Raw genomic sequence first — 15,453 nt, 5'->3', positions numbered from 1 at the left:
GCCCCTGTCTGTGGCATCTGCCCCTGTCTGTGGCATCTGCCCCTGTCTGTGGCATCTGCCCCTGTCTGTGGCATCTGCCCCTGTCTGTGGCATCTGCCCCTGTCTGTGGCATCTGCCCCTGTCTGTGGCATTCAAGAGGATCGATCAATACAAACCAAAGTCACTATGAAAATGGTAAAGTCACATTTTTATTCAGGACTTTTCCACCAAGAGTCAAAGCGTTTTACATCAAGGAACCACACACACTCACACACACATTTACACACATTTACACACATTTACACACATTCACACACACCCCCACACACACCCCTACACACACATTTACACACATTCACACACATTTACACACATTCACACACACCCCCACACACACATTTACACACACATTTACACACATTCACACACATTTACACACATTCACACACACCCCCACACACACATTTACACACATTTACACACATTTACACACATTCACACACACCCCCACACACACCCCTACACACACATTTACACACATTCACACACACCCCCACACACACATTTACACACATTTACACACATTCACACACACACATTTACACACACATTTACACACATTCACACACATTTACACACATTCACACACACCCCCACACACACCCCTACACACACATTTACACACATTCACACACATTTACACACATTCACACACACCCCCACACACACATTTACACACACATTTACACACACATTTACACACATTCACACCCCTTTACACACATTTACACACACACCCCTACACACACTCACTTACACACATTTACACACACATGTACACACATTCACACACATTTACACACATTCACACACACCCCCACACACACATTTACACACACATTTACACACATTCACACCCCTTTACACACATTTACACACACACCCCTACACACACTCACTTACACACATTTACACACACATTTACACACATTCACTCACACATTCACACACACACCCACACACCAGTTACACAGACACTGGGGGTGAGGGGGGTTCAGTGTCTTGCCAAAGGACACAATAACAGTATTCATCTGTGGGAGCTGGGATTGAACCTTCAACCTTCAACTCTGCTGATCTTTGGTTTAGTACAAATTTAAATCATTTTTGTCAACATTTAACTCTATTTTATTCTCAACCCGGTTAGTCTTGGTTTCATCCTCGTCGATTTATTTTTTACCTTTAGAAAAGTCCCTCATGTCCCACTGTCCAGACGTGTCTCTGCGTTAAAACTGAGACACGTCCTCCCTCGACCACAAAAACACAAACACACACACTCCACATGTAAAAACAGCATCAGTTTATGGTTTAACAGTGATTCACTTTGTAATCAGACAGGTCCAGGGATTTCCACTCGTGTCTATAAACACCAGACTGAACGATGTAACGTCTTTGCTGAGATCATTTATTTCAGCTCATGCTCGAGTAAACGGCGCCAAACAGAGCACATCTGCACCCACAATGCAACAGTAATGAACCAGTGTCTGTCATGAACGTCTGCTCTCACCAAGATCTGAAGAACTTAACACTAACATCTCCAGTCTCTGAAGCAAAACTCGTGTTAAAACTAATATCTTTGACCAAGCAGCTTTTTTTGCATTTTGCTGTTGTCAGTCGTTATTTTAGCCTCAATACACACAAGGTTTAAAGTCATTTAAAGACTCTAAATAATGAGCTACGCCAGAGCTCACCTGCCCCGCCTCACCTGCCCCGCCTCACCTGCCCCGCCTCACCTGCCCCGCCTCACCTGCCCCGCCTCACCTATCCCATGTCACCTGTGCCCCCGCCTCACCTACCCCGCCTCACCTGCCCCGCCTCACCTGCCCCGCCTCACCTGTGCCCCCGCCTCACCTGCCCCGCCTCACCTGCCCCGCCTCACCTGTGCCCCCGCCTCACCTGTGCCCCCGCCTCACCTGCCCCGCCTCACCTATCCCATGTCACCTGTGCCCCCGCCTCACCTGCCCCGCCTCACCTGCCCCGCCTCACCTGCCCCGCCTCACCTGTGCCCCCGCCTCACCTGTGCCCCCGCCTCACCTGTGCCCCCGCCTCACCTGCCCCCGCCTCACCTGTGCCCCCGCCTCACCTGTGCCCCCGCCTCACCTGTGCCCCCGCCTCACCTGCCCCGCCTCACCTGCCCCGCCTCACCTGTGCCCCCGCCTCACCTGTGCCCCCGCCTCACCTGCCCCGCCTCACCTGCCCCGCCTCACCTGCCCCGCCTCACCTGTGCCCCCGCCTCACCTGTGCCCCCGCCTCACCTGCCCCGCCTCACCTGCCCCGCCTCACCTGTGCCCCCGCCTCACCTGTGCCCCCGCCTCACCTGCCCCGCCTCACCTGCCCCGCCTCACCTGTGCTCTTGTGCGGTGTACTTGAGCAGCTCGGCTAACTGTAGAGGATATTTGCAGATCTTTTGGACGGGCGTCAGCAGGAAGCCGTCGATGGCGATGTCGATCATCTGCTGGAGCAGGCGACACGCCTCAAAGAAATGCTGGTAGCGCCCGTCTCTCATGAGTTTGCTCAGCTCCATGCAGGCGTCCAGGTGGTTGTTACAGTACTCCGAGTAGATCCAGAACCCGTCTTGCTGCAAAGACACAGTACTGTTATGTAACAGCGGGACAATGGACAAACATTTACGGACATAAGTGACGTCCAAACCTAAACCTCGTCTTTATCGACCCGCGGCTCAGTGTTTGGTTAAATCTTTTTGTGAATGAAAAACTACTGCTCTCTGTAAACAATCAACTGAAACACACACTGCATAAAGAGTCTGACACAACGTCCTGTTCAGAGACGCCATTTTGAGGACTTTGACACTTTGACACTTCAGAGTTCTCATCTCTGTGACGTGTCTTTCATACACTGTACTTTTTAAAAATGTTTTTAGGCTTTTTAAATAATAGAAGCTGCACAAATCTATTGTAATTTTCACTTGACACTGAACTGTCTAAAGATGTCAACGGAGGACACTTCACACATGTACATGTGTATGTACACATACACATGTACATGTGTATGTGTACATACACATGTACATGTACGCATGTACACATACACATGTGTACATGTACACATACACATATACATGTACATACACATGTACACACATACAGTGTTTATTATTATAAATACATATACATATTTATTTAAGTCTCAGAATCAGGACAAACGCGCCGTCGCAGGCGGCTTTCTACTGAAGTTCTACTGAAGTTCTACTGAAGCTCTACTGAAGCTCTACTGAAGTTCTATTGAAGTTCTACTGAAGTTCTACTGAAGTTCTACTGAAGTTCTACTGAAGTTCTATTGAAGTTCTACTGAAGCTCTACTGAAGCTCTACTGAAGTTCTACTGAAGTTCTACTGAAGTTCTACTGAAGTTCTATTGAAGTTCTACTGAAGCTCTACTGAAGTTCTACTGAAGCTCTACTGAAGCTCTACTGAAGTTCTACTGAAGCTCTACTGAAGTTCTACTGAAGTTCTACTGAAGTTCTACTGAAGTTCTACTGAAGTTCTACTACTATTATGACAGTTTGACTTCATAATAATAGAGAAGTGATAATGGATCAGAAAATTAAAGATTTACTTTTGTTTTGTGTCACTGGTGAATAATTGGCGGGTTGTGGCTTCTCATATTAAGGGTAAAACTGAAACAGCGACTCGGCTGATCCATACGTACGTGTTCTAAAAAGCAGGGTCCTATTTCGGACAGGTGCGGCTCTTCTGTGTTGTATTGTTTTTCCAAATCCCGAACGAATCCCATTTGGAAGCGGTAAATGTCCTCGATGTTCCCAAAGATGACTTTGAGTTGGTCGTCGTTGAACATGTCCACACGTTTCCTGCACTGCCGTAAATATCCCTGAAACAAAATCGACACGAAGAGTTTCACCAAGACGACACAACAACAGAACAATTATTAAAGTGAGTTTTTGTTTCACAAATATGTCCAAGGGTCAAAGGTCAGAGTGTGACCTCACAGTGCGTCATGTGTTAGTGTTTCTTTATAAACAAAAGTAATTATTGAAAATTACAGAATGTAGAGTCGATTTCTAAGAAGGACTCTCTCCGTCTCCGTCACATAAACGTCACATTTTTATGCAACGCTTCTCCACCTTCAAGCCTCAAAGCCATTATCAAGAACCACACACACATTCACACACACACCCCCACACACCCCCACGCACACCCATTCACACACACACATCCACACACACCCCCACACACACACTCACACACCCCTTCACACACACACATCCACACACACCCCCACACACCCCTTCACACACACATTCACACACACCCCCACACACACCCCCACACACACATTCACACACACATTCACACACATGTGTTGCTCAATCAGTGACGTTTATGTTTATGAACCACCAACCTTCAGATGAGTGAAACTTTCAACTGAGCCACTGTCGCCAACAATTACATCCAAAACACATCACAATATAGAGAATTCCCTTCTGGCAGTTTAAACAGAATAAAAGTGTTTTAGTAAATATTATTATTATTATTATTATTATTATTATTATTATTATTATTATTATTATTATTATTATTATTATTATCATACATCACATCAGAGGACAGGATTTGTTTCTGCGTCAGATTAAACTTTAGACTGAAGAGGTTGAATCTTACATTTACTGATGTGTTTAAATTGATAAAATGAACTTTAAGGCTGGTTCATTTCAGGTGTAATCCCTCGTCCAGGTGTGAGCCACTGAATTTTAATATTTTAATATTGTCTTCACAAATATTACCAGCAGTAATTATAAAACATGATGGACACACACAGTTTGGGTTTAGAGAAAAAGGCCCAGGGTCATTCATTTGATCTTATTTTTAGAATCTCATTGAAATAAACACGATCAGACGCCGGGCCGTTCAGACGCCGGGCCGTTCAGACGCCGGGCCGTTCAGACGCCGGGCCGTTCAGACGCCGGGCCGTTCAGACGCCGGGCCGTTCAGACGCCGGGCCGTTCAGACCCTGGGCCGTTCAGACCCTGGGCCGTTCAGACGCCGGGCCGTTCAGACGCCGGGCCGTTCAGACGCCGGGCCGTTCAGACGCCGGGCCGTTCAGACGCCGGGCCGTTCAGACCCTGGGCCGTTATCAGGCTTCTGGGCCTGTTCTCAGGTTTAGGTCGGACTCTTCATTCGTCGTTTAATTGGAGTGAATAATTAAAGGTGCCGTTGGAACTCGGGGAATAGATTTGTTGTGAGATGGATTTTTTTCTTTCACACTACACTTCCCACAATGCTCTCTGTTTTCAGTGTAGTTAAACACTTCAGTCTGTGCAGGTCCAGATGAGGCTTAGTCTCTTTTGTTTTAAAGAAAAAGCCAATTAAAAGTAAATGTGTGATCATTCTCTTTAAGCCGTGTTTGAAAATCCTCTTAATTTAAGACGAATAAATTGATTTTTTTGTCCAATCAAAAAGAACATAACACATATTTATACTTTATGAGAGGGAAACGTAAAGGCGCACTACGTAACTTTTCCAGTAGAAGGTTCATCAACTGCTTGTCTCTGTAAAGATGTTACAGATGATGATATGGATTTGATGCAATATATAATTTAATAAATGCAAGCTAGTTTAATGCCATACTGTGAAACATTCAGCAGTAATATCTCCATGGAGACAAGCAGAGAGCGAAGTTTCACAGCGTCAGAACTTTACCACAACTTTACCTCAACTTTACCACAACTTTACCACAACTTTACCACAACTTTACCACAACTTTACCACAACTAAATAGTATGAAACAGATTTAGCAGCAGCGTTGAGTTTGTGTAGGACACCGCCTTTCCACAGATGTGATATGGGACTAGCATTTTCCATTTCGTCTGTTTGCGTAGCTGTTTTCGAGATGCCAAAGAGCTGTGGTAAAGACACGCTTCCACACACAGATTTAAAAAGACGCTCAGATTAAATCCTGTTTATGGAGGATTAAGTTCAGATCATGAGATTTCTCTGAAAAATCTTGGAGTGTTTTTGAGGATTCAGTCGAGCTGAAAGTTGGAAACGGGAAAGGTTCTTCTTCTGTGACAAAAATAAATAAATATATGTTAAACATAAATAACCCGACTAGAGCTGCCATTGTGTCAGTGGGCAAGACACTTCTCCAGCCATTGACGTAATAAGATTATTTCCTGATTATAGTCGACCCAGAAAGTCTCAGAATGTTTGAACTTTTATTTGCACAAAGTTGTTCTGTAGTGATTCAAATCTCAGGTACATAACACATTTGTATTTTATATTTGTATAAAGGAAATAACTGCTGTTTTTGTCGGTATCGTTTTTTTGGTTTTTTTGTGTGCCTGGTATCGGTTTTGCCTGGTATCGGTTGATATCGGGAATCGGCAGATACTTGAAGCTACAGAATCAGTATCGGAGCTGAAAGAGCTGGATCAGTGCTTGTGTGTTTCTAGAAGCAGCAGTTTGTACAAACACATCCAGGGTCCGACACCTACTTTGTCTAAAATGTTCCCCAGTATGGCATTAAACTGATCTGTCTCCACCTGTTGCCTGTTACCTGTCAGATCTGTGGAGATGATGTCATTTTAACGTCTAAATTTAAAAAGGAGCAAGACCCGTCCTATATGTCCAACCAGGACATCGACTGAACCCATATTTGCTGATGATACCCGACCCGACCATGTTTCAGCAACCGCACCAGTGTGGGTGTGTCCCAGGGCTGTACCTGTCTGATGTCAGTGTGGGTGTGTCCCGGGGCTGTACCTGTCTGATGTCAGTGTGGGTGTGTCCCAGGGCCGTACCTGTCTGATGTCAGTGTGGGTGTGTCCCAGGCCCGTACCTGTCTGATGTGGGTGTGTCCCGGGGCTGTACCTGTCTGATGTGGGTGTGTCCCAGGGCTGTACCTGTCTGATGTGGGTGTGTCTCAGGGCCGTACCTGTCTGATGTGGGTGTGTCCCGTACCTCGCAGATGTCCTTGAGGTGTTTGATGTAGTGCCGTTCTGTGCTCATAATCTCGTTGATGACATTGGCTCTCATCTGGTCGCGGTTCTGGAGTGGAGATCCCAGACACAGGCAGTCGTTGGTCGGGTCCAGGTGACCATTTTGAATCTCGCTCGTCCCCTCGGCGGGCTCCCCTCCCCCGTCCTCCTGGTTCACCCAGAGCTGAGGACAAAGACACACAAAGAGAGGACAGAACGCTCACACAGGAGGCCACAGAGGCAGGTGCACACTTCAAATACTCCAAGAACAAACCCAAAATGAGAAGAACAAACCCAAAATGAGAAGAACAAACCCAAAATGAGAAGAACAAACCCAAAATGAGAAGAACAAACCCACAATGTGAAGAACAAACCCAAAATAAGAAGAACAAACCCAAAATGAGAAGAACAAACCCAAAATGAGAAGAACAAACCCAAAATGTGAAGAACAAACCCAAAATGTGAAGAACAAACCCAAAATGAGAAGAACAAACCCAAAATGAGAAGAACAAACCCAAAATGTGCTTCAGTATAAACCAGGACTCAGACCACGCACTCAAACAAAAAGCAGCTAAATATACACACACTCTCTCACACACACACACACACCCCCACACATATATATATACATATATGTGTGTGTGTGTGTGTGTGTGTGTGTGTGTGTGTATATATATATATATATATATATATATATATATATATATATATATATATATATATATATATATATACACACACACACACACATATATAAACAAGAAAAAGAAACAAAGGATTGGAGCATTTTGATTTCTGACACAGTAAACATGATAAACATGATAAACATAAACATGATAAACATGAGTGAGTTTTTAACTCTGCTTCTGTTTGTTTTTTTAAACATTATAATTAAAGGTTATAATTAAGCTGTGTAAAGAACTAAATATAATAAATAAATGAACAAAGCAATTTGAATGTAATAAAAATATGTAGACCTAATATTACACAACCATGTGAACCAGTGATGTTTACACAGGATGCCCTCCCTGTTACAGTCAGTGAAGTTATTTGGGTTAAATTGATTTGAGGTTTGAAATAAACTGAGAAATAAACTGAGATTATAACAATCACAACAATCACAAGCCTAACAGAATAATAAAAAATATGCAAGAGAAGGTTTTATAATTGAATTTGTATTTAGTTTTAAGTTTCCTTGAGTCTTTGAGTTTACACTGAGTCTGCAGCGCGTCGGGGGAGTCGAGTTTCATTATCTCATATCGTTCTTTTATTCTGTCTGTACATCTGTCTCAAAGGAAACGTCTCTTCAGGACAAAAACGCTGCTGTTTATTAGATCAGCCGTCGTCCTCATTAAACTGAACAACTTTTAAAATGATCTAAATCATTATAAAAGTACAGAATTTTCCGGACTATAAATGTCACTTTTTTTCATAGTTTGTCCGAGGGTGCGGCTTATACGTGAAATTATTAACATATATAATTTCACATGTTTGTTAATCTCACACTGACAACCACACGAGGGCGCTCTAGACTTGTACCAGTCTGAAGTGACGCTTCACCTCCGGAGCAGGTGGAGTTGTTCAGAGTTGATTAGTTTGTAATACCTGTAAGAAAATTTACTTGACTCGTTTTCTTTTATACATTTCATATTTAATTTCCTATTATTTATTTCTCCTTCATTTAAAAGACCATAAAGGTCACATTTTTGTAAATGTTTAGTTTATCATAAGTCTCGTTTAAGGTCGTGAAAACTACGTGAAAACTAGGTCAAAGTGGTCTGTATATGTTCCGTGCTTCCATGTGTAGTTTTGTGTGTTTATGTGACATGAGCCAGAGCTTATATTATATAATATATATATTATTATATATTATATATATATTATATATTTGATGTGTTTGTTCTATGGTGTGAACTGTGAGGAAGAAGTAAACATAACAGACAGCTCGTTGTCTATATGTTACGTGCTGTACTGCTGTTCAGCCTAGTGTTCTCTATTTTATCCTTATTATTATAACTTGCCTTAAAAGATAAAATGTCTGTTCTTGGTCTCAGATTTAGTAAAATAAATTTCCCCCAAAATGCAACTTGTATGTTTTTTCTTCATTATTATGTATTTTTGGCTGGTGCGACCTATAGTCCAGAAAATACAGTACTTTCTAAAGACGTTATACTAAATATTAAACCAGCAGCATGTGTAAAATATACAAAGACATTTTATATACACACGACGGTCAGAGGTTTGTGGTTTCACAGGTGCATTGTGGGTAGTTTGTTTGTTATAGTCTATTCATATTTTGTAAAACATGGAGCTCGTATGAAATTATTTTAACTACATTGTGATCCTGATTTGGCCATAGCACCAAGCTAACACCAGGCTAACACCAGGCTAACACCAGGATAACACCAGGCTAACACTAGGCTAACACCAGGCTAACATCAGGCTAACACCAGGCTAACACCAGGCTAACACCAGGCTAACACTAGGCTAACACCAGGCTAACATCAGGCTAACACCAGGCTAACACCAGGCTAACACTAGGCTAACACCAGGCTAACATCAGGCTAACACCAGGCTAACACCAGGCTAACACCAGGCTAACACTAGGCTAACACCAGGCTAACATCAGGCTAACACCAGGCTAACACCAGGCTAACACCAGGCTAACATCAGGCTAACACCAGGCTAACACCAGGCTAACACCAGGCTAACACCAGGCTAACACTAGGCTAACACCAGGCTAACACCAGGATAACACCAGGATAACACCAGGCAACAGGTTTGATTGACAGCGTTGCTAAGTCCCTTCCCGCCCGCTCCGCTGGTTTAGCAGGGAGCGAGCGGGAAAGGGCGTTACCTTCAACAGCTCTTAGCTCTTAGTCTCTTCTTTATACAGTCTGTGGTCATGATGGATCTGTAGTTATTTTATTTGATTTAAGATTAAGATTAATCCTATTGACGCTGTCCAAACTCCCAGTCCGGAGTCGTTCTGTTGCACGTGGAGGCAGACGGCGGTGGAGGCGGGTGGCGGTGGAGGCGGGTGGCGGTGGAGGCAGACAAGTGTCCAGCATGTGGCCAAGGTCGGGCGCACGCTGCCAACCACTCCACAGAGCACAAAGCCTCTTTCACTGCTGCTCCGGGGCATCCTGGGTCCAGCTCTGGCAAACGCTCAGGATTAAACAAATAAACTCATCTCAGTTCATGGTGATCATCGTCCCAAGATGTCCTCGCACCGTCCCAAGATGTCCTCGCACCGTCCCAAGACGTCCTCACACTGTCCCAAGATGTCCTCACACCGTCCCAAGACGTCCTCACACCGTCCCAAGACGTCCTCACACTGTCCCAAGATGTCCTCACACCGTCCCAAGACATCCTCACACTGTCCCAAGACGTCCTCACACCGTCCCAAGACATCCTCACACTGTCCCAAGACATCCTCACACTGTCCCAAGACATCCTTGCATCGTCCCAAGACGTCCTCGCACTGTTCCAAGACATCCTCACACTGTCCTCACACCATCCTCGCACCGTCCCAAGACGTCCTCGCACCGTCCCAAGACGTCCTGGCACCGTCCCAAGATGTCCTGGCACCGTCCCAAGACGTCCTGGCACCGTCCCAAGACGTCCTCACACTGTCCTCACACCATCCTTGCACCGTCCCAAGACGTCCTTGCACTGTCCCAAGACGTCCTCACACCGTCCCAAGACGTCCTCGCACCGTCCCAAGACGTCCTCGCACCGTCCCAAGACGTCCTCGCACTGTTCCAAGATGTCCTCACACTGTCCTCACACCATCCTCGCACCGTCCCAAGATGTCCTCACACCGTCCCAAGACGTCCTCACACCGTCCCAAGACGTCCTCACACCGTCCCAAGACGTCCTCACACCGTCCCGGATGAGGTTTTTCATGATTGTTTCACATTTAGAGAATCAAGAGCTGATAATTATTTTGCCCAAATTGTGTAATTTAACGTCTCATCACAGCCGCTACTACTATTATTACTACTACTACTATTACTGCAACAGGTACTACTACTACAAGTACGACCGTTACTACAACGAGTACTACTTGACCTTTATGTTGTGATGTAACCCAATCCTGGTTTAGTTCTGGTTAAAACCTGGTTTGATTTCACTTCACCCAAACATTTCAAAAAATATTACAATTTTAATATTAGTGTCCTGTTCCATCGCAGTGTTACTCAACACACACACACACACACACACCGGCCTTCTGCTGGAAGAAAGAGAAGGAACGACAAGAGAAAGAGAGAGGGACTGAGAGAGAGAGAGAGAGGGAGAGGGACGGAGAGAGAGAGGGATGAAGAGAGAGAGAGGGATGAAGAGAGGGAGGGGGAGAGTATCCACTGCCCAGAAGCCAACACCTGATGACACACAGTTTGCCAAGAGGACATCAAAGGGCCCGCGGTACGATGCCAAACACAAGATGGAGATGCAGAGCCACAGACAAGCGGAGAGCGAGCGGCGCCACGTGACGCCACCACATTGAGTCAACAGTAAAATACATCAGAATCTACAAAGAAATTTGTAAACGAGTCGAAGATTATTACAAGATTATTACTTAAGCTTTACTTTTGACTCATGTTTTGTGTTTTCAGTTCGGATGGTGCTACAGTCTGTGGATGTTTGGGTGATGACGCAGTTACAGATATTAGCAGGAGGTGGGTGGGTGGTGGGCGGAGCCTGGATGATTTGGGCGGAGCCTGGATGGGTGATGACATTTGTTGGCAAGTAGACGCACCTTTGCTGTAGTGTTTTGGAACCGTGGCGTTGCTATGGGGTTGATATAGAAAACCTGTTTTGTTTGGGGCTGTTGAGGGTGGGGGTCCACCTTAAGGAGAAAAGACACACAGAGACACAAGTGTTTTGGGTGGAGATGCACCGATACCATTCTGGTATCAGATATCGACACCAGTATTGAGACATTTGCTGATGTCAGCAGTGTCGGTCCAGTCCATATCCTGTGTGGACACGTCGTTACATGAGAGAAACAGTGGCTCCTTAAACATTTGGTTTTGTCTCATTTTATTTTAGTTTAAAGAATTTTGTTTAAAGAAATAAAGATTCTTAAAGTTATACTATCGAAATCAGTATCGGAACAGAAAAAGATGAATCGGTGCATCCTCGTTTTAGGTGGACAGGTGGGTGTTGTGAGTGTTCTGGGTGTGTGGGTTTTGTGGTGTTGTGGGTGTTGTTGGTGTTCTGGGTGTTGTGGTTGTTGTGGGTGTTGTGGTGTTGTGGGTGTCGTGGGTGTTGTGGGTGTCGTGGGTGTTGTGAGTGTTCTGGGTGTTGTTGGTGTTCTGGGTGTGTGGGTTTTGTGGGTGTTGTAGTTGTTGTGGTATTGTGAGTGTTGTGGGTGTTGTGGGTGTCGTGGGTGTTGTGAGTGTTGTGGGTGTTGTGGGTGTCGTGGGTGTTGTGAGTGTTGTAGTTGTTGTGGTATTGTGAGTGTTGTGGGTGTTGTGGGTGTCGTGGGTGTTGTGAGTGTTCTGGGTGTTGTTGGTGTTCTGTGTGTGTGGGTTTTTTGGGTGTTGTGTGTGGATAGATGGGTGTTGTGGGAGGACATCTGGGTCAGCCTGTCCGTCCTGGTCCATCAGGAGAGCAGATGTGGAGGGGAGGGTGGAGGGGAGGGTGGAGGGATCATGATCATGGAGATGTGCCCAGTGGGAGAACAGTTCTGTGGTGGTTTTGTGTGACACCTTTGTGTAGTTTAAGGTCAGACTGGACTGGGGTCGGGTCAGACGGGTCAGTGTGGCACATGAGGGGGTCTGTACTGTACACAGTATACACAGTATACACAGTATATACAGTATACACAGTATACACAGTATACACAGTATATACAGTATACACAGTATACACAGTATACACAGTATACACAGTATACACAGTATATACTACACTCTGTGCATACTGTACATACTGTAGTACATGACGACACTGGAGAAGGAGACAATGTTCAACCTGCAGAACTCAAAGTTTAAATGTTCAAATTATTATTATTATTGAACTGTATTTTTATACACATTTTACAAAAAGTTACGGTTTGTAATGAGAGAAAAATGAATAAATATTAATACACTCTCTGCTGAAATAAAGGAGAAAAAGAACAAAGTGAAAACAGAACAAACGACAACTTTGAACAAAACGAGCTGCAGCCCCATCTGCACACGAGCTGAACTGTGTATAAAACCAAAATATATATAAAACTAAAATATATATAACACAAAACTATATATAAAACTAAACTATATATAAAACCAAAATATATATAAAACTAAACTACATATAAAATGTGTCTTCCTCTGTGTTGTTTCCCATGATGCACTGAGCTTGTGAAATTGTCTTGTTTTCAGGTCGTCGTTCGGTCGAATCAAAGGGAGTTTCTCAGATTATTCTAAATATTCGGCTCCAGTATTTTGTATAAATTTGTTCTACGTTGTCACTGGTCAAATCGATTCATTATTTGAACTCTGTATTTTTCAGTTTATTTGAAATTTATATGTAAACCTTGGTCCAACTGAGCCAAACTGAGCCAAACTGAGCCAAACTGAGCCAAACTGAGCCGCCCTGACGCCACAGTGAAGTCCTTTTGTTGGGCGGAGCTGACACAAGGTGAGATGATGTAAATGTGCGTTTGAAGGGCAGGGCTGGTGCCAGCGTAAACGACACATCAGCATCTTTGGTTTTGTTGTTGTTTTTGTTGCACTTTGCGTTTTTCACCTCCTGTGTGTCGTGTGATTAAACCAGATTCACTCAGCGGAACTTTGTGCTGCGAAATGTGCTCCGACTGGGGCATGTGGCACCTGCATGTGACGGGGTGTGTGTGTGTGTGTGTCTGTGGGGGTGTGTCTGTGTCGGGGTGTGTGTCGGTGTGTGTGTCTGTGTGTGTCTGTGTGTGTCTGTGGGGGTGTGTGGGGGTGTGTGTGTCTGTGTGTGTGTGTGTCTGTGTGTGTCTGTTGAATATCAGAATAATGTGAAAGTTTATATTGAATCTTGGCTCAAAAACCCTCGGGTCTTCCATGGTTAAACTTCTCAGAAAATTTGGTCAGTTTAAAAGTACAGTACTTCACCTACGACTACTACTACTACTACTACTACTACTACTACTACTACTACTACTACTACTACTGCTGCTGCTGCTGCTGCTGCTGCTACTACTACTACTTTTCTACCATCTTGTTTATCAAAGAAGCCCACGATAAACTCATTTTGTGCCAAAGAAACAATAAATTAAGCAGAAGTAAAGTTACTGAGTAAATTCCCGTCGTATTTGGGAGCGTCCTGTCAAATCCGTCCTTCAGGAAAAGCTGACGGGAAAAAGTGAGTGTGGCGAGATTCAGTGTGAGTCAGAGCGAGCCGCACAGAGCCAACACAGGAGCCACACAAGAGCCACACAGACAGCCAACGCAAGAGCCACCAAGAGCCGCGCAAGAGCCACACAGACAGCTAACGCAAGAGCCGCACAGAGCCAACGCAAGAGCCGCACAAGAGCCAACGCAAGAGCCGCACAAGAGCCACACAGACAGCCAACGCAAGAGCCACCAAGAGCCGCGCAAGAGCCACACAGACAGCTAACGCAAGAGCCGCACAGAGCCAACGCAAGAGCCGCACAGAACCAACGCAAGAACCGCACAAGAGCCGCACAGACAGCCAACGCAAGAGCCGCACAGAGCCACAGAGACAGCCAACGCAAGAGCCACGCAAGAGCCGCGCAAGAGCCGCGCAAGAGCCGCGCAAGAGCCGCGCAAGAGCCGCGCAAGAGCCGCGCAAGAGCCGCGCAAGAGCCACACAGACAGCCAACGCAAGAGCCATGCAAGAGCCGCACAGAGCCACACAGAGCCAACAAGAGCTGCACAAGAGCCACACAGACAGCCAATGCAAGAGCCGCGCAAGAGCCGCACAGGAGCCGTCCAGACAGCCAATGCAGGAGCCGCACAGAGCTGCGCAAGAGCCGCACAGAGACTCAGCGCAAGAGCCGCACAGACAGCCAACACAGGAGCCACACAGAGCTGCGCAAGAGCCGCACAGAGACTCAGCGCAAGAGCCGCACAGACAGCCAACGCAAGAGCCACACAGAGCCGCGCAAGAGCCGCACAGACAGCCAACACAGGAGCCACACAGAGAGCCAATGCAGGAGCCGCACAGAGATCCAATGCAGGAGCCGCACAGAGAGCCAACGCAGGAGCCACAGACTCAGACTCAGTAACAAGACAACAATGTTTATATTTATATAGTGTAGAACTGTACCCACTGTATTTTATTTGATTGTTTTTGTGATGACATGATTCTTTCTTTTTTAATTTTTTATTCTTTATTTGTCAGGGACTGTGAACAGATGCGTTAATCTTACAAAATAAAAGATTATTTGTACCAGATTTCACTACTGCTGCTTTCCAAAAAGGAAGTGATCATGGTGCACTTCCTGCTCCATCGACTCTGGCT

The 15,453-nt window shown here is 45.2% G+C and overlaps 1 protein-coding gene and 1 pseudogene across 1 annotated transcript in view; both read right to left on the bottom strand.

The window, feature by feature from the left end:
* The window catches only part of ctsa (cathepsin A), a 133,760-nt gene that overhangs the window by 47,922 nt on the left and 70,385 nt on the right, over positions 1 to 15,453 (bottom strand). The window lies entirely within an intron of this gene.
* Positions 1 to 15,453, bottom strand: part of LOC117377806 (spermatogenesis-associated protein 13-like) — a 75,221-nt pseudogene that overhangs the window by 17,758 nt on the left and 42,010 nt on the right.

The sequence above is a fragment of the Periophthalmus magnuspinnatus genome, chromosome 10 (genome assembly GCF_009829125.3).
Source record: "Periophthalmus magnuspinnatus isolate fPerMag1 chromosome 10, fPerMag1.2.pri, whole genome shotgun sequence".
Taxonomy (NCBI): Eukaryota; Metazoa; Chordata; class Actinopteri; order Gobiiformes; family Gobiidae; genus Periophthalmus; species Periophthalmus magnuspinnatus.
Note: the sequence above shows the minus strand (reverse complement) of the source record. Positions and strands in the feature narration are given on the sequence as shown.